At 40.6% G+C, this 27844-nt stretch overlaps 1 protein-coding gene across 1 annotated transcript in view; it reads right to left on the bottom strand.

The window, feature by feature from the left end:
* The window catches only part of LOC136866023 (ankyrin repeat and SAM domain-containing protein 1A), an 878495-nt gene that overhangs the window by 597944 nt on the left and 252707 nt on the right, over positions 1-27844 (bottom strand). The window lies entirely within an intron of this gene.

The raw sequence follows: 27844 nt of genomic DNA, 5'->3' as shown, positions 1-27844 counted from the left end.
TTTACTTGTGCTAAACTGAGATATATGCGTATTTACGGGAGCGGCCGTTAACATCTGGTTAACTTTTACAAAGGAAAAGGGACTGTTAGCCGGTGGTTACCCTCGAAGCTAGCGTCCTCTAGAGGCTATACAGTCTGCGGAGAGAAAAAAAGGGCCCTAATTTGTCTTACTGACTCATTCTCCTTCTGCTTTGAAACACCGTGTGTGACGTGTCGTATTCGCGAGCCAACAAGACATTTTTTTTTGTGAAGTTTTGTTTAACTGAAGTACAATCGCCATGAGTTACCTCACAAGAGCCTGTGACGTCGTCATGGGCCAAGCACGCATGGCATAGCGGTCATGTGATTCCTCGTTGATTCAGTAGTTGCTGCCAAGTTAAGTCATTTTGTTCTATAAGCATGTGAAGTGATATCTAGATGCACCAGTCAGGGCGTACTTAAACAAGTAAATTAATCTTTGAACGAAAGCCAAAGTGGCATTTGCTTTTTAAGTAAAGTTAAAGAAAAGTAAAGTTAAATACGTTCAGGGCTGTATGCATTCCAAGTTGTAGCCTATATTATTCAGACGGGAATAAGGGAGAAAATACGTTAGAGGTAGGTGTATGTTATAGTTGTTTGCATTTTTATTCCAGTGTGTGTTCACTTTAGATAGAGTTGTGTGGGCAGATTCTTCATAAAAACCAAATGGGCTGTACGCCATCTGCGTTGTTACATTAAAGAGGATTATACTAGAGACAGCATATGATAGGATGTTTTATTTGCATGATGCATGTATTTCAGCTGTGGGGAGACGCAACGGGAGATATTTCAACGTCGAAAGTAGAATAGGCTCTTAAAATGTGTTAGCAGGCAAATTCATGAATGTACCGGTCGTCGAACTATGGAGTATTTATGTATGAGACTAGAGAATTGCCGAGAGTTACTTACGGGGCTGAGATGACGATAGTTAGGCAATGAAAGCCATGATGTTATATTTGGAGCTAAGATATATATATGAGTTAGTAAGCCAGCCTGTTTTACACGAGATAATGTAAGAATATGCGCTATATTTTGCTGGTGAGAATTGCGGGCCATTCTGCATTGCGGACCATTCTGAAGCACTAAGGATGTCCGACAGGTCCCGACATGGTACTTTTCTTACACAGGTAGAAAGGCTCCCTTGACTCAGCTGTAGGCTGAAGGCAGAGAGAGAAATGAACGTTATTTACAAATGATCCCGTTACCTGCGTGAAATGCTTGACCACAAAGCCAACTTACTTTGAAGTTACGTTGCTAACCAGCTGATCTTCCCTGTCGTCTCAAATAATGTTGATATGCTGTGTCTATGTGTGAGAGATGCAAAGTTCCGTGCCCGGATGTATGGGGTTCTAGACCCGATACCTCCATCAAATTCAGTGTGTATATTCTGTGTGTGTTCTGTTTTGCAGGCGTGGTTAATATAATTATATCTTGCGCTTCGTATTGTTGTGTCCAGTGTATTTACTTCTGTGTTGTAACGTTGTCTTTTGATGATTAATGGGGAGGCTTAGGTCGATAGGCATTTTTGGGAAGAAAGGTTCTGACCTTATCTGTGTTCATGGGTACGGACCCATATGATTAGAATTTGTGTTTATTTCGGATGGGTAATTTAGACGCAGCCTGAACAAGTGTTTTATATATATTTGTCCAAGTGATCGGAATGTACTGTATATATGTAAACTAGGCCAATTACTAGAGTATCGGATATTACTATCGCATCTCATGAACCGTTAGAGATCGTGCCTTCAGGCAAAGAACTAGGGACTTCACGCAGCAAGCAACGTAACTTGATAACATATAATTCCGACATATTCCATGTAAACAATGTCTTTCTAATTTCTCGGCTTGCATATCTGGGTGGTGGATACATGTGAGGACGCCATTAGGCTGTCTTTCATGTCAATTTCAACGTTTCCTGTAACGATCTATCTTAATTTTGTCGGGTGAATATCAAATGTGTTACAACAGATCTTTCACATGCCGACATCATAAGACATGAAGTGCCAAAATAATTTGTCCTACCTTTCAAAAACCGACTACCTCTGCCGAGTATGAACCTACAATCTTGCGATCCCAAGGCCGACACTGTACTACTGAGCCACAGAGGAATAATAATAATAATAATACTAATAATAATAATAATAATAATAATAATAATAATAATAATAACACAGAGGTGTCGCATTTACACAGCCCTGAATGCCACCAACTTCCGCGGGTTCGAATATGATATTTTATAAACAGAAAGTAACGACTAACCATCTTCTTTTTTTTTTGCTAGGGGCTATACGTCGCACCGACACAGATAGGTCTTATGGCGACGATGGGATAGGAAAGGCCTAGGAGTTGGAAGGAAGCGGCCGTGGCCTTAATTAAGGTACAGCCCCAGCATTTGCCTGGTACGAAAATGGGAAACCACGGAAAACCATCTTCAGGGCTGCCGATAGTGGGATTCGAACCTACTATCTCCCGGATGCAAGCTCACAGCCGCGCGCCTCTACGCGCACGGCCAACTCGCCCGGTCTAACCATCTTCACCTGAGAGACTGAGATTGGCAAATTGCGAGGTAGCCCAGTCGTAGCAGATAATGAAATCAAGAAGACGAAACTTAGACTTTACTTAATAATCTGATAACACGAGACGATGAAGAAGATTTGAAACAATAGCGATGACTTAATTCATTCTTACAGGGTTACAAATTGAATGTATAAAGGCATAAGGCTATAAAGATACATTATTTATGTACTACTGAATTTCAAGTGTAGGCAGAAAAACAGTCTCGAGCCGAGAAGTTAGGTACACAGTTCCAGTAGCTAATTTGTTTTATGTTCTGGATATAAACACGGAAGTCCGTCATCACGTCACTCCGTCCGGGTACCCACAGTAATTTCAACTATGACGCATCATGACAGGAGAATGAGCTAGAGCTACAGAATGAAACGCTAATTTGAATGTTGAACATTCAAAACATGCCTGTGAAATTGTAGGCCACCAGAGTGAGAAGAAAAACAGTCATATCTGAAAGTCAAATAGACTAGATAAGGTTTCAAGAGTCAACCGTTAATCAATCACCAAATATGGAAATATCGCTCAAGTAGAGAAATTTAAGTATCTAGGTGATATTATTGAACCAGGAGGGTTAAATCAGCAAGCTAACAAAGAATTGTAAAACTTCAAAGAGCATACAAAATTACTTGGACAATTACAATAAAAGAATTATATAAAAAGGCAAAATTACGACATTACATCAAAGCAGTTAAAACAAATACTTCATGCATCTGAAACTATTATAACTGATGGCACATCTCGAATAAAGATGTTCGAAAACAAGAAAGAAAGATCCTCAGGAAAATCTTAGGACCAAAATGCGAAAATGGAATTTGGATGAAAAAGAAATCACACGGAATCTATTAAAATCGATTACAATTTTATGGTCACATATAGAATGGATAACAACATGCTCACAAAGAAAATTTTAAACTTAGCTTTACAAATTAAAATCACAATAACTGGCTGAAAGAAACCACTGAAGACCGAAATAAAATTGGTATTAATGAAGAAACAATTCAAGATAGAATAAAATTCAGAACCTTAATTCACAAACACAAATTTTCTGTATAAATACGGGATGGACTAAACAACGTAAAAAGGAAGACAGCGAGAGGATGAGGAGATATTGGGAAGAGAAGAAGAGAAAAGTGCTAATAAGTTCAAACGCTCTCCTTAGTTGGGCATGACGAATCATTATCGTCTCAAACTATCAGGGAAATTTCACAGCATTCGATTCAGTGGGCCCGCACACGATTGCCGGCTGGGTCGAATATTTTAGTCGCGTCTGGTGCAGGGGACTGGGTATTTGTGTCTGTATCAATAACACACACACACAAACACACACACACACACATCACGTTATCAACCACCATAGAAACACAGTGAAAACATCCCACCCCCACAAAGGGTTGGCGTTATGAAGGGCATCCAGCTGTAAAACAGGGACAAGTCCACATGTGCGACACGTTTCGTTCCCGCGACACCACCAGAGTATGGGAAAAGCGGTAGGAGGAGGTCAAGAAAATTAACTCGATTAAACAAGGGAATTACTCTATAAGGCTCTTGGCAGGAGGCTATGAGGTATACATTCTGTACGAATGCTTTATTTGGCAGAGAAAATTTACAGCAAATAATTTTTGAGAACGCCAGTGAGTCGAATTCAAGACTGTTCTGTTGAGACGTGACCTCTACACCATCTTGTTCCTAAATCAAATCTCATTTCTAGAGATTACTCAATTTCAATTATGTACAATGTCATGAAGCACGGTATTTAAATATACAGGTATCTTCTCAATCACATTATAAGGAACAAGGAAATAACATATTACGTTACTTATTGCTGTAATTAGATAGTTTAAGTCCTTGTCGTTAGGAATATCACTTTTGCATACAGAGATCTTGCACATCTTTTTTCGTGATCTCCAACAACATTTTTGCTGACAATAGACAGTAGTTCCAATTAGAGTATTGAAAAAATGCCTTACAGACTCATCTCAAAGCAGTTCAGACACACTTCAATCTCTTCATAAATCATTTCTTTAAAATTCACCGCCTTGGAACATCCCGTAATGCAGACGACGTAGCCTAACCAGAACAGATCTTAACGGATGGCACGATGCGCTGGATTCTTGGCAAGAAGCTTTGGAGACACATGAGTTTCGTATGAGTCGGAGTACAACGGGAATAACGAGGTGTGAATAAGGATTGCAACCTGATAAGCTCTTCAAAGTATACATCACCAAGGGAAAAAAATGAAATGGCGTATGGCTTTTAGTGCCGGGAGTGTCAGAGGACAAGTTCGACTCGCAAGATGCAGGGCTTTCCGATTTGACTCCCGTAGGCAACCTGCGCGCCGTGATGAGAATGAAATGATGATGAAGACGACACATACACACTGCCTCCGTGCCAGCGAAATTAACCAATTACGGTTAAAATTTCCGACCATGCCGGGAATTGAACTCGGAACCCTTGTGACCAAAGGTCAGCACGCAAACCATTTAGCCATGGAACCAGACATTACCAAGGAACAAATAGATGGATTAGAACTCCCAAGCAGAATTTAAACACCTGTATCAGATTTCTCACATTTCACCTTATTATAGGAAGTTGCCATGGCTTCGTTGTTCATGAGTGTCGCAGTCCCCCTTCTGCATGGAGTTCTAAACTCAGGTGTACCGCATTACCTTCCTTCAAACTTTAATTACCTCTCCTCCTATCATAACCACGATACACGATCTGGCTCCTCTCTAACTACTGTATATTTCTCAGTCACTCCAGAGCTTACAACCGCTCCTTTGTAGAAACACCCTCCCTGCTACCACTAGGGATTTGCGTTCTCGTACGAGATTTAAGATGGATTGCAGAAATCACTTGCTGAATACTTCTGACTTACACGAAGTGAAGTGTGAATGAGCTATTTACATAAAAATTATAAATGTATTTGCTAGTTATAGATGTTTATCTTGTTTCCTTCTTTTATTATTACTACTATTAGTTTAGTAATTATTATCATGTTCATTTATATTGTCGTGTTGTACATTCTATTATTATTACTATCTCCATATTTGCTATTAGTACTATACTATTTAAAAAAGATTCGTTGTATTTACAAAAAAATATTTCTGTTAATTATTTTAAGTGTTAAGTGTAAGAGAAGGCCTTGAGCTATAATGGGTAGCTTACATGGAGAACACCAACAGGAGTGGTTTGTAGTAGCAAAATGTCCAAGTATAAAGGAAGAATATACAGGATAGTGATGAGACATTCGATTCATTTTACTGAATCGATTAATTTGATTCCGTTCACGTTACTGAATCGATACAGTGATCCGATTCACGGCACATTAGTCACCACTCCTACTGCTCTGTGTAGTATGTACTGGTAAGACTACAGCAACAGCATTCAGTGCCCGCAGCTGCCATCTGGTCTTCATACTATGAACTCCTTTCTTAGAAAAAAATGCTAGTCACTCTAATACAGCGAAGGTTACCGGCGACGCAGGATGGGAAAGGTCTTGGATTAGGAAGGTAGCAGCTATGGCCTTAATTAAGGTACAGTCCCAGCATTTCCTGGTGTGAAAATGGGGAAACTACGGAAAACCATCTTAACGGCTGCCGACGGTGGAATTCGAACCCACCATCCCCCGAATGCAAGCGCATAGCTACGCAATACTAACCGCACGTCCAACTCGCTCAGTAATTTTTGAAAATATGTATATTTCTATCAGCTGAGGATTTATTTAAATCGTCATATTTTATATAGGCTACCCGAGATGTACAGTAGCCCGCTGGTTTTCTGATTCAACATACTGTTGGTTAAGTTATTGCGTCAGTCGGCTCACTTACTGTCCACATATGATTGAAGTCTTGTGCAACGATGCGACATATGAACTGAGAGAATACTGAGCCGTTCTTCAAAATATAAAACAGGTACTGTTGAGTGGTCATAGCATGACTCATAGTCATAGGGCAGGCTAGAGTCGAGTTTAATTGTCAAATGTCAACTAAGTTATAATACTAAGATTCATTAAACTAATAAATAGTACAACCTAATAGCCTACCTACTTACTAGCTACTTCAGAATTATGTTTTGACTACCTTTTTAAAACCGCAAATAAATCCATCTACTATTTAAATCTCCCTGTGAATGCAAGTGGATATTATTTTCACAAGATCTGAGCTCGAGAGTCCGTTATAGCATACGATTCTTTCAGTGTACCATGGCTCACTGTATGTCTCGCTGCAGCGGAAGCTCGGCTCTCCGCCAGTGTCCAGTGTGCCGATAAGGAGCTGTGTGTATCTTGTGTCTCACTGAACCGTGTTCGTTAACGATTCTTTCGGTGTGCCATGGCTCACCTGTATGTCTCGCTGCAGCGGAAGCTCGGCTCTCCGCCAGTGCCCAGTGTGCCGCTAAGGAGCCGTGTGTATCTTGTGTCTCACTGAGTCGTGCTCGTTCACGATTCTTTCGATGTGCTATGATTCACCGTCTCGCTGCAGCGGAAACTCAGCTCCCGTCAACGTCCAGTGAGTGCGCCACTCAGCACTGTCCGCTGGGAGTAAGCTGAATCGTGTGCCGTGAGCTCGCCGTTCCTGTGAATCGATTCACTCGGACACTTAAATAGATACACTGCTTCGAATCATGCATTCAGTAGCCAACACTAATACAGGATTGCAGTTAGATCTGCAATGATATACGACTCGGAATGGCGGTCTTCGAAAGAGCAAAATGATGTACTAGGCTGGAGGTGTCACTACGGAAGATCATATTAAGAATTAACATGTGTGTGTGTGTGTGTGTGTGTTATGAAGTAAAGCTAATTTAAGAACACTTCAAGAAAACCGAATGCAGTGGTCCGGACAACTCCCTAAACACACAAGGAAACCATTAGAAGACAAGGACACTCCCGAGCAATGTGCAGAACGACGATCGGAAGAGATATAAAGTCGAATAATCTAATCCCTGACATGGCGCTAGACAAAACATCCCCATATATAGGGATAAACGCAGCGGAAAATAGATAGATAGATAACAAAAATATTCGGAAAACCCTTTCGTACAAGCAACAGCATCAAATAAGTGTTGACCAAATAGATTGTGTAATAATTCATTACTGAACAAATATTAATATTACTGACCGATATAAATTAAATTATGAGAATTGTCACTTTTTATGTACTTTCACATTTCAAAAACAAAATATAATAAATAACCATATGAAATAATGTTGTCAGTTTATTAATGTACAAAATAGAAGCATATGTGACCCAACGCACTGATTAAATTGAAATTAATGATCTAAAAATTACTGATAAGTGGAAAATCTATATATATATAAAGTAGCTTGTCCTGACTGACTGACTGATTCATCATCGCCGAGCCAAAACTACTGGACATAATGAAATGAAATTTTGGGGATATATTCATATTGAGATGTAGGTGCTCGCTAAGAGAGGATATTTGGATATTCCGTTGCTAAGGGGGTGAAAAGGGGGGTGAAATTTTAAAATGTGTGTATCTATATCTCAAAACTTTGAAAGTTTACAGATGTAGAAATTGGTATTTAGAATCTTCATTAAGAATAAACAAACACGTTTTTTTTTTGTTTTCGGAAAATCCCAATAGGAGGAGTGGAGAGGGCTGAAAAAGGGGTTGAATGCATTTAATGAGGATACTTATATCTCAGAAACTGAAGATATTATAAACCTGAAAATTGGTGTTTTGGATCTCCTTTAAAAATAAAGAAACACGTATTTTTTGTTTTTGGAAAATCCAATTAATCCTGGGGTGAAAAGGGGGTGAATTTTGAAAATGAGTGTGTCTATATCTCAAAATTTTGAAAGTTTACAGATGTAAAAATTGGTATTTAGAATCATCATTAAAAATAAAGAAACACATATTTTTTTGTTTGCAGAAAATCCCTATAGGACGGGCTTAAAAGGCTGAAAAAGGGGTTGAATGCCTTTAATCAGGATACCGGTACTTGTATCTCAGAAACTGAAGATATTACAGACCTGAAAATTGGTACTTTTGATCTCTTTTAAAAATAAAGGAAAACGTACTTTTTTTGTTTTTGGAAAATCCAATTAATGGGAAGGGGATAAAGGGGGTGAATTTTTAAAATGAGTGTATCTATATCTCAAAACTTTAAAAGTTTGCACATGTAAAAATTGATATTTAGAATCTCATTTAAAAATAAAGGAACACGTATTTTTTTTCTGTAAATCCGAATAGGAGGGGTGTAAAAGGGTGAATAATGGGTTGAATACTTTTAATGATGATACATTTATCTCAGAAACTGAAGATATTACAGAACTGAAAATTTGTATATGGGATCTCCTTTGAAAATAAAGAAACACGTATTTTTTTTTAATTCCAATTAATGGCGGTTAAACAGGAGTGACATATTGGGGTGAATTTTTTGAAAGACTATATCTACAGAATATCTGAGAAACATAGAATGATACAGACGTAAAAGTGGTATTTGGAATCTCCTGTAAATGTAAAGAAACATAGGTGATTTGATTTTGGAAACCCCTCTTAAGGGGAACTAAAAAGGGGGTTAAATTTTAAAATGAGAATTTATACAGTATATCTAAAAAAAAAATGAACATGTTACAGAAGTGAAAAATGGTATTTTTATCTGTATTAAAAATAAAGTTTTCAGAAATACGCCTTGGGTAAAGGGGGGGGGGGTTAAAGCGACTGAAAATGGTGTTGAATTCTTTTAATTAGGCTACTGTTATCTCAAAAATGAAGACGTTACAGACGTGAAATTTGATATTTGGAATCTGCTTTAAAAGTAAAGAAACACGTATTCTCGGAAAATACTATGAATGGGGAGGGGGGAGGTGAAAGAATTGAAAAAATAATTGACTTAATTGTATGAGAATACTTACATCTATTAAAAGCTAAAGTTGTTAGGGCCTACTGACGTGAAAATTGGTATTTGGAACTCCTTTAAAAACAAAGATAAACGCGTTTTGGGGGGCAAATCATCTTGGTGGCGGGAGTGAAAAGGAGATGAATTCTTTTCATGTGGACACATAAATCAAAAACTGAAGAAGTTACAGAGTTACAGTCGTGATAATTGGTATTTAGAAGATCCTTTACTATTAAAGAAACAAGTACAAATTTACTTTGGGGGGGGAGTGTGAAAGTGAAAAAAAGTGAATTATTTTAATCTCAAAACTGAAGGTAATAGACCTGAACATTAGTGTTTGGAATCTCCTTTAACATAAAGAAACACGCCATCTTTTGTTTTTCTTTTGGGGGGGGGTGGCTAAATAAACTTAACGGCGGTGGGGTGTAAAAGGAGGTGAGACCAATTGATTTTACTGTTCATAATATATTTATAAGGAGCCTCCGTTGCTCAGCGGCAGCGCGCTGGCCTCTCACAGGTGGGTTCCGTGGTTCAAATCCCGGTCTCTCCATGTGACATTCGTGCTGGACAAAACAAAGGCGGGACAGGTTTTTCTCCAGATACTTCGGTTTTCCCTGTCATCACTCACTCCAACAACACTGTCCAATATAATTTCATTTCATTTGTCATCCATTAATGATTGCCCCAGATTGCGACAGGTTTCGGCTGCCGGCACAATTTCTATATGTTTGTTGGCCAGCAGATGCTTTTTGACTTGGCTCTGTTTGCCATTGCTATCGTAGTTATGTAACATTAATTATTTTGAAATCTAAGATATTCTTGGAACTGAATATAAAAGTGGCAGGACAACAGTTACCGTACGTAGCCAATACACTGAAAAACGTCAAAACAAATTAAAATAAAATAAAAGCAACTACAGAGCACAAAAATCTTGCATGCAAATCCCTGAATTTAAATGCATATATCTACAAAGTGCGAGGTTCTTGTAAAATATAATCTTTGTTCCTGTATTCTAGTCTGCAACTCTTCATTATTCATCGAGGTTTTATTTAATCTACCTACCTCTTCTGTAGGACAACTAAAATAATATTAATAATGCTGATGCCTATATAATATGAAGAGAGAGAGAGAGAGAGAGAAAAGGGAGTGAGCATTCAAAGTGTCTGAAAAGTTGTCTAAAGTTAATCATATAAGCTGGGCTCACACACACAGTGTGTCCAGCGTGCGCACCGCTGGGCGAACTGGTCATGCGTGGCTCTACCGTCGCCATGACTACAGCCATCAGGCGCGCTAGCGAATGCCATCATAACGCACCGATAATTCGCAATCCTGTAGAGCACACGCACACATATACACATGCACACACAAACACACACACGTCACATATCACCCCCACACTCTCATATCCTCCCACCCCATCAAAAAGCTTTGTATGCAAAAAAAAAAAAAAATAGCGTGCTAGAAACGTCCTTTCCAACATTAACATAGAAGTGTCATATACTTGACAACAAACCCAAGAGTAACATTCATATTTTAGTCCTTCCAATCTGAGTTATAAGGTACATTGTACAATTCTTCATAGTGAGGATCTGAGTTTTACAAATTTGAAACAAAGAGCAAGCAACTTTCTGTCCTGTATGTATAACCAGTTACACTCTACGGTTCATAAACTTTAAAAACACTTACTGTCAAACAGAAGAAATGTTTGGGATGGACCAAGGAGACTTTAGTGTACCATGGATTAACATGGGGAACATCAACAAATTTTTGGATGGCGTCTGGAATTTTAAAACTGATTCTACGTCCCATATTTCTCCGAATTCAAGACGACCCTGAATGCTAGATGACCCCCCTTTTTCCTTCAAAAAAATTATATCAGGCTTAACAAGTGTTTTGTGAAACAGTACGGTACTTTTTTAGACTAGCTTTGTCTTTACGCCAACGCCGAATATTGGCTTTAGTTATGCCGCATTTTCTTGCGGCTGCAGAATAAATTATTCTTTATTTCGACGAACCATTAAATTAAAGTTAATATGGAAGAATATGGAAGAGAACCCGTTGAAATTTTGCCGGCAATTCCTGTTCCACGTCTCTACAACACGACGATTCATCAGGAAATATTCCTGCTGTCTATAAAACTGTTACTGTTGCTGCGAGCCTCTCTCCCGCCAAGTAGAATGCCATTCTCTCTTCACTATTTCCCGAGAACCAGTGACGTTACGCAGATGCACTGTACAACCGGCTGCTGCTGCTAGCGATGTAGGCCTACCCTATAGGCCTAATCAAGACGCAGACGTTGAAGATCGAGTTTTATGCGCGGGGGGGGGGGGGTGAAGAGAACCGGCGTGGTTACCGTGGTAGCTGGCAGTGGTGTTCATTACTGTTAGGTCGCGAATGCACGATGACCCTTGATTTTTCACGAGAGATTCAGAAAGAAAAATAAAGTCGTCTTGGATTCGGAGAAATACGGTATATTTGTGCTGCTGATTGCAAAACTCCCGTCAATTTTGTTCTAGCAGCTCAATTTCTTTCAGAAATTGTTCATTTTGTGATAATGTATTAATTTATTGCCTACCAACATTCGTTTATTGTTTCTACACATTATAAATCTGCAGGTGTAAATTGCTTGTCTGGAATGTTTTATTTCTTTGTAGATATATACATGGCTTCATAACGAAGAAAATTCATTAACAACCTTGATGACTTTTGTCATATATGTGGGGGAGTCCACGTTCTCTCACTGGAGACAACGGACTTTGCAAAAAAAAAGCCTATTTCGCTTACTTCAAACTGAAACTGAGGGACCAATATAAGCCATGAGCACCACGTTTCATGTGTAAAAATATGTTCAGTGCACATGCGACAGTGAACAAATGCGCAAAAAAAAAAAAACCATGAAATTTTGTATTCTGATGGTATGGCGTGAAAAGAGCAAACACACTGAGAACTTCTATTTTACTCTAGTGAATATATAGGGCATCAACGGAAAAAACCGGAGATAGTGAAAAGTATCCGCATTTAGCCTCTGCGAGACTCCGTAGCGCATATTTAGATGAGATAGCGTGTCCAACTTATTATAGCCTTCCAGAGCTTTGTCAAGCGACAGATTAATCGAATAGTGAAACAGAAGGTTGTGATGGGTAAGATGATAGTGATTAATAAAGAAGTAGTGATTGTTAAAGAACCTTTTCCAAAAGGTTTCAGTCAAACTGAATTGAATGATCTCATTGGTGAACAAGAAAAGGATAAAAACTAACCAAAAATTAAGAAACTTTGTCCCAAAAGTAATTTTTTTCTAATGAAGTACTGGTGTTTCTTTGTCTACGTTGTAGGTTTACTTTAATAATCTAATACGCCATAACGTGAGAAGGAGAATTGATATGAAAAAACTAATACCATTTTCAGAATCTACGACCCAAGAACACCCAAAAGGGACTAATTTTTTAGACACCAAAAATAGTGTTCCCCAGTGTAATTAATTTTTTTTTTTTGCTAGTTGCTTTACGTCGCACCGACACAGATAGGTCTTATGGCGACGATGGGGTAGGAAAGGGCTAGGAGTTGGAAGGAAGAGGCAGTGGCCTTAATTAAGGTACAGCCCCAGCATTTGCCTGGTGTGAAAATGGGAAACCACGGAAAACTATCTTCAGGGCTGCCGACAGTGGGATTCGAACCCGTGTAATTAACGTTAAATTGAATGGTAATAATTACTTAAGTTACCGTTGATGTTACGTCAAAATTATTATCAGTAATCATTGCTGAAAAACAGTTGAGTAGCTGGGTAGCCCATGAAAACGAAAAATGCAATGTAAAAACATATCAGTAGTTTTATTTAAAATTTACATAAAACACTTTATAACAATACGAACAGAATAGCACGTTCTACAACCCTATTCTACTAATACGTGCAGTATATGAATATACCAAAACATTTTCAGTATCTCTATATCGTTTATAATGGAAGTATGCAGTCTAAAATATCGGTCGTCTATATGTGAAGAGTAACGGGGAAAAAGGCTTCAGTGTTCATAATCAGCTATTTTGAGAGACGGTTTAATATTTACAACGTAAACATATTCTGAAGATTTCTGTTTTTATCGATTCTTCTTCTCTGAGTCTCAAAAATTACAATAAGCTTCTGGAAAATATTTCTAGGATACAATATAATTCTAGTCTATCGGCTTCCAGTGAATTTTCTTATTATCATTATCACTGAGAGACAGAGTGCAATTCGGCATAATCCACTTGGAGTCTATAGACTAATTTCACTTTTGAACGGGAAAGGTATGTATCTGTGGTTCGAATTCCATATAAAATTGGATGCCCGGTTGCTATGATCACGATATCTACAGCCGCGTAGAAGGAAACGGTTGCTTAAAATGTAATTTACAGTTACATACAACGATTAGGTGTTCCGTCATGCCGCGAAATCATGTGAAGTCCAAAACTTCACAAAACGCAGTAAAGCAGCCTATATCGGTCACATCTTCAGAAGTACAGCCTGATGCAAATGAACAAACAAGGCTTGATAAGACGGAAACGTGGAGGCGGACGAAGAAATTATCCTGACTGCGAAGGCTGTTTGGATTCTCAAATAACACCTCTAAAGGTTATGCGGTCGTAACAAAACCACAGAAGCCGATGACGACGCCATAACGAATCGATCTAGGCAGGATGAGGAGCAAGGTAGCGTGTCATTGCTTTCCTAACTGGGCCAGAACGTGCTAATGCAGCACAATGCCAATGCGTCTGCTGTGCGTACTGTACCTGGCAGATCCCCGGGCTACAGCCTCTCTCGCCGTTGCCACAGAGAGTTCGAAACTCTTCACATGTCCTGGGAGCCTGTCCACATGATCATTTATTGTGCACCTCACGCCATAATGTAGCCAGATCAACGACAACTAACGCTTTGAGAAGATACGGTTATAATGTCTATGAAGAAGTACACGGACTCTCCAACAGAAGAAGCAACCGACGCATTGACATTATTGCTTTTAAGCCATCCTGTTCTGAAAGTTTCATCATTGATCCAACAATTAGATATGAGACCAATAAAAACCAGCCAGAAGAGGTCGATGCGGACAAAAGAAGAATTTAAGACGAAACGGTGTGGACTTCTATAAGCAAAAGTATAAGCTCTCATCCATCTCTGTAATCGGCTTGATGTTAGGTGCTGGAGGAACCACACTTACATTTTTGTAACTTTCGGAATACCTTTGGGCTGAATAGAGATTTTATGTATGACATCACCAATATTACTCTCAAGAAATCCATCATGATCTTCAAGAACTATGCTTGCGGACCTCAGATAAATGTTTGACGTGCTTCACTCTTTTACCTACTCTTAATCTCATACCATCTCATGTATCTATCTGTATCTATTATTGTTCAGGTACTCTTTGTCCTTGGGCAGCCTGCAGCTGTTGCAGGAAGATTGTATAATAAAATAATAGCATATTTCACAACATCCACACGCATTAGTTAGGGTCTGAATATCATTACTCAGCACGACCCATGCCTCAGTGGCATCCATTTTGACGCAGTTTTACACGAGACTGAGACTTCGACGGAAGCTAACTTCGCTTCGGCCTGTGCCAAGAGACAACGCCACCAGTACTGCATTCGTCAAAAAATAGTCGCAAGTGGAACTCTTCTAAGACAAATACTGCCTGATGCTCGTTAACCTTTCATGAAGAGATCGCACTACACGAACAGATGCAGTCTGTACCCTTAATATAATGTCACTAAAGTCTTTCTTAATCTAAGGAAGATCCTCTGTACTGAAAGATTACAAGGGTGAATTACAAAGTAATAAGCCATCAAATGAGACGATCGCATCAATAAAAGTCTAGTTACATTCTCTGCTATGGGTCAACAAAGAAACAATCATATTCTCATTAAGGCGTTTAGAGCTGTGACTAAGTGGTGTTTCAATTAGTCGATCGTTACACCTGCAAAAGACAGGGCAACATCAATAGCAGGCAGCCACTTGAGTCAACAATAGAGCACATGTGTTCTCCCCTTGAACCTTGTTACTTTCTAGACTATCCCCCTCCTTGTCACTACAACGAGGGTGCCCTTTGCTTTAATTAGACTGAACTGCATGGCGACCAACGCCAAGTGGCCGGGCAGCATTTAGTTATAGTGCGTGGCTAATTTCTGTTACTGACGATCGCGTCAATAATGATTAATGATCGCAGAGACCTAGTCTTAATTAAGTCGTTGATGGCAAACGCTCTGCTTGCTCTCCCTCCCTCAATGACGACACATCAAACGAGACGCACATTCACACAATGTATATGTCACTAAATCAAGGGTCAACCATGTAGAAAATACGCTACAGCCTTACTTGATCAAGGAAACAGAGGGGAACAAGCTACCATCAAAGATAGTTACAATATAAGCCGAAGGTAATACTACTTTTTCCCCTCCATAGCAGGAGCAATTCAGTAAATGGTCATAGAAATATCTGTTGAGTGTTCCGACTGAGAACAAGAACTTACAGAGAGGATATTAACATCAAACGTTGCTTCAGTTTAATGACATCTTCTCTTTTCGTGGAAGCATAAGTGTATTCCTCATCAACCCTCTGACTCATCCACCTTCTTTGTTTTATTGACGATATGCTGAAGTGGTGTTACGCAAAATATCTCGAGCCTATAGGGATGAACAGCCAAGTTGTCAAAGTGGATAGATAGCGAATGAGCAAAAAGGTTAGGGCAACATATATTCTAGGATCATGATTGTACGGGAAGCTGTGGAAATACGTAAAAATCCCAACAATTTCAACAGGGACACTGGCTAACAACCACTCAGCCATTAAGGATTTACGTAGGTAGTTATTTCGTTACGGTGTTTTCCAAATTTGTACGTTCCTCATCACCAGATGGTTAATTCCAGGCTGTGTGTTAAGTGTCATACCTTCATAATGTGTGAACAACTGTTATGCTCCCCCCCCCCCCCCACCACCACCACCACCACCACCACCACCACCACCACCACCACCTCCCCCCACCGATTTTCATTCTTTATCCCCGATTGAGTCTTTCGTAGCACTTTATTTTATTTCATTATTTTTATTTCTTGAACCACATTTGTCCCTGATATTTTTTTGTTTGTTTTTTCTATTTGCTTTACGTTGCACCGACACAGATGTGTCTTATGACGACGATGGGTTAGGAAAGGCCAAGGAGTGGAAAGGAAGTGGCCGTGGCCTTAATTAAGGTACAGTTCCAGCATTTGCCTGGTGTGAAAATGGGAAACCACGGAAAACCATTTTCACGGCTGCCCACAGTGGGGTTCATCCCCAACCATCTTCCGAATGCACGCTAACAGCTGCATGGCAATAACCGCGTAGCCAGCCAGCTCGCTCGGTTCTACCCATGCGATATTTAAACCTATCTGCTCTTTCACTAAAACGACGATTACTTTTTAAAGCAAACTATGTACTGTAAAGGGTACTTTTATATCTTAAGATTATTATAGTGAATAAGTAATTTTGATAAGAATTACGTGACTATTCTCAAAACATATATTTCAATTTTAAAATATATTTATTTTTGTGTAAACAATAGAGTAATATAAATGCACTAATTGAAGGATACCTTTTGTAGGTAGGCAGATACCGTCACGAAATTGTTGTAGAGCTTCTTCTTCTTCTTCTTCTTCTTGGCCATCTCCCCAGTTTATTGGTATAGACACTTGAGGTGAATTTGGCTCATCCTGCCGCCAACACTATATGGGGGGAAGAATTCTTTGGTGACTGGCAGTGCGGTGTGTTGTGTGCGGACGAAGGTAAGTGAAAAAAAGTCCACGAGCCAGAGAGTGGCGGCTCGTGACAACATTTTTAGGGGTTCACAACATTTTTGTTCATGTCTCAAATCAGCAAAAAAGTAACATAAGTACATAAATCACTTCACTAAAAGTTCCTTGTACGGTTCCTTTTTCACAAATAATACGGTAGAAGCCCTGTAACCGAGGATAAATTTCATACTAGACTAATCTCTTAGTGTAGAACAAAAGTAAAATTCACAATAAGTTTACTACACTGCGAACACTGAAGGATGCGAGCACTATTCTTGGTTTTTAAATAGCACGAAGTTCACCTGGGTAAGACGAGAAGCATAGAAATAATGTGTACCGCATTTACCGGTCGATTTTTTAAAATAATTGTTTCTGAATCGACCCCAGTATTCTCCATATTATCTCGGTTAATCAGGGTTCTACTGTATCACATCTTAATCATTCTCGTCTTGGAAATTATAGACAACACTAACATAAGGAATTCAATACTCGCGTTTCTGTGTGCATGAGAATTTTCCTGTTTATTTATTTTTGCTCTCAAATGAGCAAGGTCTGTGTACCCAGCTGAATTCCATACACTTCTTTCTTTGTTGAACAATAAACAGGGCAAACAAAAAAAGCGCATTCCTAGATCTACATCCACAGAGCCACTTGCGTGTTTCGTACACTTCTCTCTTAAACTTACGCCTACACTTGGGTTTGTCAGTTCTTGTAACTTTTTCGATGATCAAATCTGGTCTGTCCGGTTCAAGCCTTTTAATTTCTAACTTATCCTGATAGGTTAATATTTCGCTGGTTAAAATTACCTGAACTGAATTCATTTCCTCTTACACAAAGAATACCATGGTTACAAACCATACAAACAGAGAAGCAAATCACAACACTCAAACAAATTTCACTTGAGAAGATTTTCCAATTACAAGGTAAAGCAAACTTCTTACCGCGATTACGAACACCTGTTCACAACGAGCTAGAAAACGCCTATTCAGAATTACTAGCGAAATCTGCCGGTAATGTAATGCAATAGTAGCTCCTGGGAGGCTGTGGCTAACTGTAATAGGGGAGGTGGCGGACCCTTATGGTCAACTGTAATATGTCACTGGTATGAGGGTGAATCTAGACGGCGAGGCACGTAGCTTTTTCGTGCTCCTTGCTAATGGGAATATCAGTGCATAAACCATGACGTCATCTGCTTTGCGCATGCGTATAGTCTTCAGCACAATAGCGCATTATCCAGTGTGCTCGATGCACTGTCAGTCAAAACGAACAACTGTCGGTGTAACGGAGCTTCGATATAAGTCGAATGCTTTCGATCGATTGTCGAAATCAGGTCGAAAGAAAGGAAAGTTTTAAATTAAATTATCCATGAATGCGTAAAGACGTATTAAAACTGGGTGTTCACGTACTCATGTGCTCCTGAGAGCCCACCGCCACGGAGCCAGAGGAATTAATTATACGCAATCAAAATCCCCGACCCGGCTGAGAAATCAACCCGAGGCCCTCTGAACCAGAAGTCAGTACGCCGGCCATTCAGCCAAGGAGCCGGATTTTGCAGAGTTTTTTTTATGCTCAACAAACCGTTCAAGACATACTTGGAGTCTATCGCTGATGGTTGAAGCAACGTAAGCCAAGAAAGCGCTCGGATGGCCGTTTCTTTGACTTCCTTCACTATAAATGCCACTGCTCGGCTCCCTTTTGCCACAGATTAAAGTTTCATGCACTTAAACCTTCGCCAATACATGCTATACACGCCGGTGGAAACCGCATCAAAATTCATGCGGAGTTTCTCGAGACTAACCCGTACAAATACAGACAGACATCTAACGGGGACTTTATAATATAAGAAGTGTTAAAGTAGTGTTACGCAACTTGTCTTGGACCTATAGGAAAAAGTATCCATTGAACTACAAAGTGGCAAAGATTTAGTTTTATGAACCTTGGAATGGTTAGACATATCACTGTACATATTGAAATGGTACAAAGCACCACAGTAATTCAATGACAGTTGAAATTCATATGACTTTGACTGTAATGCATACTGAGATTCCAAACGGTTTCCGCGATACACAATGTGTACGCGAGAATAAACACAGATCCACTGTCGGCCTTGGCATAACAGCGTATCTAATTACGAATGATTAATCTCCGCTGGGATGTATTAATCACTGGAGCGATCGCTTCTGCATACCTCATGGCAACAGAGACTGGTGGTTCCATCGCTTTGAACTTCACACCAAACTACTGTAGTTGACTATAACAGCATGAAAGAAAACCAATAATCTTGCTCATCTCGGAATTAGCACTCTGGAATGGAAACTACAGGTTTAAAATGCTCCGCGAGCTATGGATCGCATGAGCAGCAACGTCAGCTGTCGATCGGAAAGGTTAACATGTAGTTGAACATAAAGATTTAAGGAGAGGGGTAGAGAAAAATCGTACAGAAATAGATTTGATTCCCAAATATTCGGTAAATATTTTCTTAACTAAATACGAAGGAAAGTAAGTAGGTCATCACTTCAGAAGTAACAACAAAGAAGTCCGGCCCTGCGGTGAAGGGGGCAACGCGTCCGCCTGTCACCCGGCGGTCGCGGATTCGATTCCCGGCCGGGTCAGAGTTTTGACTGTTATGATTAATATACCTGCCCTGGGGACTGGGTGTTTGTGTCGTCCTCAAAGTTCCTTTCCTCACATTCAGCACTGTACACTTCCGCAATTCCACAAACCTGTGGGCCCCAACAGCTGACAAGGACATCGGCCTGCCAAGATGACCACAGCCCAACCAGGTGGCCTGCAAATACAGGAGTTGCATACAGTCAGCGTGACAATATCGTCAGCTATATGACTTGACTTTCTTATGCCTCTCGTATCAGTTAACGCGTCAGTTTATCTGAGACAATAGTAAGCAAGCAAGCAAGCAAGCAAGCAAGCAAGCAAGCGACATTCCCAAGGGATAACTAGACGAAATTTGCAATAATTTTAGGTATTGTGTACTTATTTAATATAAATTAATATTATTGCAGAGTAATAGTAATAAGAAAGAAAGAAAGAAAGAAAGAAAGAAAGAAAGAAAGAAAGAAAGAAAGAAAGGAGCGTCAGGGGAATACTAGGACCGGTAAGGGAAGAGGGAGGCACCTACAGAATTCGGCTCAACGATGAGCTATACAAACATCAGAATGATATCGTTACGTGTATGAAAAAGGCGTCTGGTTTTCTACGGGCACCTAACCCGCATGGCCCTACAGACTCACCAACAGGATATTTGCTGTGGCAGGTAGAGGGAAGGCATCCGGGACAAATGGATCTCTTCGGTCAAGTCGGATCTGGAACAACTGGGAATTCAGCATAAGTCAATACATGACCGCCCTCAGTTTCGGCAAGCTATCCAGCGAGGATTTTTTCTAACGTCACGAGTAGGATGAACACAGGAACAGCAGACCTATGTGGACGGAGGAAAGAAAGCTGGCTCACAGCCAGAAAATGAAGGAAAATCGGATGAGGAGAAAACAGAAGGCCCAAGTGACGAGAAGATACGAGCCCCGTGATTCTCGATAGGCCCAAACGCAAATAATAATAATAATAATAATAATAATAATAATAATAATAATAATAATAATAATAATAATAATAATAATAATAATATTTTGGTCAAAGCTGTACATTTATGTGATTATAGTTACGGTCCAGGCATTAAATTGGTCCCAAGTTGGTAAATTAGCCTGTTCTTGACTATGTTTACGGTAAATTGCATGTCCGGTCATTTCACCCCGGAAACTTTTGAGCAGGACTCCGAAAACTACTAAACAGAACCTCCACAATGAGCAGTTCCATAATAGGATCTTGATGATGATGCTTGTTGTTTAAAGGGGCCTAACATCCAAGGTCAACGGCCCCATAATAGGATATGTTATACTTATTACATTTTATTTCTCGGAGATAAGATTCAAGAAAATGTATTAATTCAAGTGCTTGGGATTCTAGTTTAGTAGTGACCTAATGGACATGAAAGACAGGATAGCACAGGGATCGAGATGTATGTATTCACTCAAAGTTCAAAATTAGTATCAGCGAACACCAAGATGAGAATTTACAATGCAATGATATGCCCAGTAGTCCTATAATATAAAACTCGGAAACCAAGAACATGAGTAGGCGAGAAAAATACTCATTTTAGATGAAAAATTAGGCCTATGAGGAAAATTTAGTGTCCTGTATTGGGGCACGGGATATGGAGAAGAAGGAAGAACGAAGAAATATATCTTCTGATGTAGCAACTAACTATTCGGCCGAAACAGAAGAGCAGAAGAAACCAATGGACAAGCCATATAGCCCGAATGCCCGAAGAGAAACTGTTGAAGAAGCCATTCGAGGGAAGCCAAACACCAGACGCTCCCTAGGACGACCTGGCGAAGGACCTGACAGCATTCGGCCTAGGCGACACCTACAACAACGAAGCAAAAAGTAAAAGGGTCTAAAAGGCAGTTCGCAAAGAAGCGCACGGCCTGCAGGATCCGTAAATGAAATGGCGGATGACTTTTAGTGCCGGTAGTGTCCGAGGACAAGTTCGGCTCGCCTGATGCAGGTCTTTTGATTTGACGCCCGTAGGCGACCTGAGCGTCATGATGAGGATGAAATTATGATAAAAACGACACATACGCCCAGCCCCCATGCCAGCGAAATTAACCAATTATGGTTAAAATTCCCGACCCTGCCGGGAATCGAACCCGGGACCCCTGTGACCAAAGGCCAGCACGCTAACCATTTAGCCATAGAGCCGGATACACCGTACCTATACTAACATTACAGAGAGAAAAAGTTTATAATTTTGTACGGGGGAGGCTAATCTCGGGAACCATTCCAACGAATTCAGTACGGTAATAATAATAATAATAATAATAATAATAATAATAATAATAATAATAATAATAATACAGACCACTATCTGATCTGTAGTGTACTAAGTATTTCTTTTTTTTTTTTTTTTTTTTTTTTGCTAGGGGCTTTACGTCGCACCGACACAGATAGGTCTTATGGCGACGATACTAAGTATTTCTAGGCCTAGGGTAGAGAAAATGAAATCTGTCTGCAAACGAATAAGGGTAGAAAATCTCCAGGATGAGGAAATTGGACAGAAGGACATGATTAAAGAGAAGTTTTGAACAGTGGACAATAAGCAGTTTCAGGATACAGAAAGAGAATGAATGATATACAGGGATGCTGTAGTAGAAAAAGCAGGGGATTGTCTAGGAACAACTGTGTGTAAAGATGGGAAAAAGCGAACATCTTGGAGGAATGATGAAGTGAGAGAGCTTGTAAACGTAAAAAGAATGCTTAAAAGAAAAGGCTCCAAAAAAGGGCCGATGCAGACAAGGAATTGTACGTAGATGAAAGAAACAGAGCGAAACAAATAGTTGTTGGATCCAAAAAAAAGTCGTGGGAAGATTTTGGTAATATTAATTTCGTGTGGCTATTTCTAGCCGAGTGCACCCCTTGTAAGGCAGACCCTCCGATGAGGGTGGGCGGCATCTGCCATATGTAGGTAACTGCGTATTATTGTGGTGGAGGATAGTATTATGTGTGGTGTGTGAGTTGCAGGGATGTTGGGGACAGCACAAACACCCAGCCCCCGGACCACTGGAATTAATCAATGAAGGTTAAAATCCCCGATCCGGCCGGGAATCGAACCCGGGACCATCTCAACCGAAGGCCAGTACGCTGACCATTCAGACAACGAGTTGGACATTTTGGTAATAACCCGGAAAGAATCTTTGGAAGGGAGGGAAAAAGGAAATGAACAGTGTTTTGGGTAAATCAGGTGAACTCATAATAAATCTCAGGGAATCACTCGACAGGTGGAGGGAATATTTTGAAAATCTTCTCAACGTAAAAGGAAATCTTCCTGGTGGTGTTGCGAACAACCAAGCTCATGGGGAAGAGGAAAATGATGTTGGTGAAATTACGCTTGAGGAACTGGAAAGGAATAATCTCCATTGTCGTAAAGTAGCATGTATAGACGAAATTAGACCAAAAATGGTGAAGTTTAGTGGGAAGGCAGGGATGAAATGGCTTCATAGAGTAGTAAGATTAGCATGGAGTATTGATAAGGTACATTCAGATTGGACAAACGCAGTAATTGCACCTCTCTATAAGGAATGGAAAAGGAAGGATTGCAACAACTATCGAGGTATCTCATTGATTAGTATACCTGGCAAAGTATTCACTGGCATCTTGGAAGGGAGGGTGCGATCAGTGGTTGAGATGAAGTTGGATGAAAACCAACGAGGTTTCAGACCACAAAGGGACTGTCAGGATCAGATTTTCAGTATGCGACAGATAATTGAAAAAGTTACGAGAGGAATGGACAGTGATGTCTATGTTTCGTAGATCTAGAGAAAGCATATGACAGGGTACCGAGGGATAGATGTTCGCAATACTGGGCGACTATGGAATTAAGAGTAGATTGTTAAAATAAATCAAAGGTATTTATGTTGACAATTGGACTGCAGTAAGAATTGATGGTAGAATGAGTTCTTGGTTCAGGGGACTTACAGGGGATAGACAAGGCTGTAATCTTTCACCTTTGCTATTCGTAGTTCACAGGGATCACTTGCTGAATGGTATAAAGTGCCAGGGAGGGATTCAGGCAGGTGGAAACGTAGTAAGCACTCTTGCCTATGCTGACGACTTGGTCTTAATGGCAGATTGGGCCGAAAGCCTGCAGTCTAATACCTTGGAACTTGAAAATTGGTGTAGTGAGTATGGTATGGAAATTAGCCTTTCCAAGACTAAACTGATGTCAGTAGGTAAGAAATTCAACAGAATTGAATGTCAGATTGGCGATACAAAGCTGGAACAGGTAGATAATTTTATGTACCGGTATTCAGGTTGTGTGTTCTCCCAGGACGGTAATAATAATAGTTATTAGCTTTACTTCCCACTAACTACTTTTACGGTTTACGGAGACGCAGAGGTGCCAGAATTTAGTCTCGCAGGAGTTCTTTTACGTGCCAGTAAATCTACCGACACGGGCCAGACGTATTTGAGCGCCTTCAAATGCCACCGGACTGAGCCATGTTCGAACTTGCCAAGTTGGGGGTCAGAGGGCCAGCGCCTCAACCGTCTGAGCCACTCAGCCCGGCTTCAGTAATTCTTTCATCATTAGAAAGATTCCTTCCTGATTATTAGAGGCTATGTATAATAATAGGGGCTGCCTAGCCGAGGCGGTTAAGGCGTTCTCTGTTCACATGGAAGGTCAAAGGTTCGAATCCCCGTCTCATAGCCCAGAGGTACACTTACCTTACTCCAAAATGAGTACCAAGTTAATTCCTGATGACAACGGCGTCCGGTCACAGAGGTAACCACTCCTCACTGAGTGCCGAGGTTAGGCCCTGCGAATAGCGAAGATTTTACCTTCCGCTCCTCCAAGGGCCTTCATGGCCTTTATGGAGACGGCTTTGGTTTAATAAAGTATATTATTATGCTAGTTTATCAGGGGAGAAAGTCGGAAAAAACTTTAAAACTAAATTCGCTATCTTACTATTGGTCCTATTACAAAAATAGGTCCAACAAGGTCTACTTAGGATTCAATTTTCTATAAAATGTCCATGTGCATTTTTTCTCCTAGCTCTTAAGTTTTTTTTTTTTTTTTTTTTCAGAAGTTGTTCTATGGTTTCTGCTTTATTCGGTAAAAAAGAAACGAGCATGCAGAATTTAGTAAATTTAAAGAAAATGTCCATAAGCATTTTCTTCGCAGCTCTAACGTCCTGCCATATAACTGAGCGTTTACACGTTAAAGCAGCACTTCGAGCAGACGGCCCGTAGAGCTCGCATGTTGAGCGTAGTACAAATGAGTGGAATAGGGTGAAAGGCGTTACTGGCATCCACTAGTGGTGGAAGTCCAACAATATTTACACTTTTTCACAGGGTGAGATAAACTTAGGGGCTAATGAAGAAAAAAAAAAGTGAAGCGAGCTACAGGAAATGTACGTCTGCGACCCTAATCTTTTAGAAATACAAAGAATGTTCCCTGACTACGAGAACTGGCACGCTCATTGATGTAAAGACCGAGGAGAGAAAGAGGAAACTATTTAACTTTTTTCTTTACAAATTAATTGCTTTACGTCTCACCGACACAGATAGGTCTTATGGCGACGATGAGACAGGAAAGGGTTAGGAGTGGGAAGGAAGCGGCCGTGCCCTTAATTAAGGTACAGTCCCAGCATTTTCCTGGTGTGAAATAGGAAACTACGGAAAACCATCTTCAGGGCTGCCGACAGTGGGATTCGAACCCACTCTCTCCCAAATACTGGATACTGGCCGCACTTTAAGTGACTGCAGCTATCGAAAAGGGGAACTGGACAGAGAAGTTAATCAGAAGTATGTTATTATAGGACTGTTTACAATTGTTCCCAACAATGTTAAAATCCAATTTCTAACTCTGGTTTCAATGAGGGCGAGCCGCGGGTACTGTTAGAATAAAGAGTGTATCTAAACATTGTAACAAACGTCGGCGAAAAAGTATCACTATGAGCATATGTCCTACAGTGAGTTGATCTTGAGGTACAGCGTTCCATATAACCCCTACCATACAGTCGTTTTTGCCGTCCGTTTTGTACACCGACATTTGGAAGGGATGGCATCATAAACTTGCATAACACACATATGTGGGCAGTTGAAAATACTAAAACTAGACGTAGATTACTATCTGATTGCACAAACCTTAAGCTGCGCACAAAATGAGTTTCGTATGAGAGCGAGTCCATGTGCTGCAGCGTGGGTGAGAGGGGAGAAACGTTCATTTCGCTAGCTGCTACACAAGTGTTCACGTCGACTCCTCGTAACTGTAACTCTATTGCGGGTTAAGATCTCAAAGGAGCAGCACAGTTCTTCACCGCGCCATGCTGTTCATGCATGATGAGGTTCCAGCGCACTTCAGTTTGCATAAACGCCGAATTTTTTGACAACGCCTTCTTACGAAGGTAGTTCGTTAGTCGTGCATTGGCCTGCCCGGACGCCCGACCTTAATCCACTAGACTATTATCTGTGGAAACACATAAAAAGTGAGGTGTACGTTACTCCGGATAACGACATCAACGACCTTGAACAGCGTATCAATAACGCCTGTGCAACCGTTCGACAGGCTCCAGATATCTTCCAGCGGTTTCGCCATTCCATGAACATAGCGGATACTTAAGAGCATCTCCTATGCTGTGGTTAATGTACGTCCTGTAATTCCGTCACATGTAACTCAGTAGCAACGCATTGCACGACTTGTGTTCGCAGATATATTTTTTCGTGTTATGAGTCCAGGAATCAAACTTCCCCCATCCCCCCGACGTTTATTACAAATTTTTAGATACGCCCTGTACACCGAGTGGCCAAAAGTCATGGGAAGACACTGAATGTGATGTTAATAACGAGTTGCTCCTCCACGAGCCCTCAAAACGGCAGCAACATGGCGAGGCATCGACTCGACAAGGTGTTGGAATCGTTCTGGAGGGATCCGGACGCACGCATCTTGCAGTGCTACCCACAATTGATCTCGCGTAGTTGGTGCGAGGTTCATGGAGCGTACACCAGCATCGACAGCATCCCATAAATGCTCGATTGGATTAGGATCGGGGATTTGGAGCGCCAATCCATGGACGTAACTTCACTGGAGTGCTCCTCCAACCACCTGCGTACCGGGCGAGTTGGCTGTGCGCGTAGAGGCACGCGGCTGTGAGCTTGCATCCGGGAGATAGTAGGTTCGAATCCCACTATCGGCAGCCCTGAAGATGGTTTTCCGTGGTTTCCCATTTTCACACCAGGCAAATGCTGGGGCTGTACCTTAATTAAGGCCACGGCCGCTTCCTTCCAACTCCTAGGCCTTTCCTATCCCATCGTCGCCATAAGACCTATCTGTGTCGGTGCGACGTAAAGCCCCTAGCAAAAAAAAAAAAAAAAAAAAAAAACCACCTGCGTGCCAACACAGAGCGGTAACATGGCGCATGGTCCTGCTGAAACATGGCATCGGCTGTAGGGAGTGCTGACAGATGCACGTTATGTGAACATTTTTTCAGACCATCTGCATCGCTTCCTGGCCCAGGAGCACCCTGATGGAGACACACACTTTCTAGATCGCTACAAATCAACTTCAATGAATAAATACAGATCGACATACGAAAGTATTTGCATGTTTACCTTCATTTACGGATTAGCTGCTGCTAAACGGTGCGTCGTATCGACAAACGGATTGTGCGATCAGACGCCTCATTTAGCTGTCTAAATGGCTGTTCCTATGATATTTTCTCGTATCTCATCTAAACTTCAATGGATAAATATAGATCGACACACGAAAGTATTTGCATGTTTACCTTCATTTACAGATTACCTGCTGATAAACGGTACATCGCATCCACAGCGGATCGAAAGGTAAGACGCCTCGTTTAGCGGTCTAAATGGCTAGTCCTATGTATGATATTGAGTTAGAAACGTTGAATAGGGTGAAATTTGGGTAGGATTTCTCACAGTGCATTACTTTTCGGATACTTATCTGACAGCTACAAATATATAATTTGGCCCACGTATGGCTACTGGGTGGGGCAATGTTCGTGTA

The sequence above is a fragment of the Anabrus simplex genome, chromosome 3 (assembly GCF_040414725.1).
Source record: "Anabrus simplex isolate iqAnaSimp1 chromosome 3, ASM4041472v1, whole genome shotgun sequence".
Classification (NCBI taxonomy): domain Eukaryota; kingdom Metazoa; phylum Arthropoda; class Insecta; order Orthoptera; family Tettigoniidae; genus Anabrus; species Anabrus simplex.
Note: the sequence above shows the minus strand (reverse complement) of the source record. Positions and strands in the feature narration are given on the sequence as shown.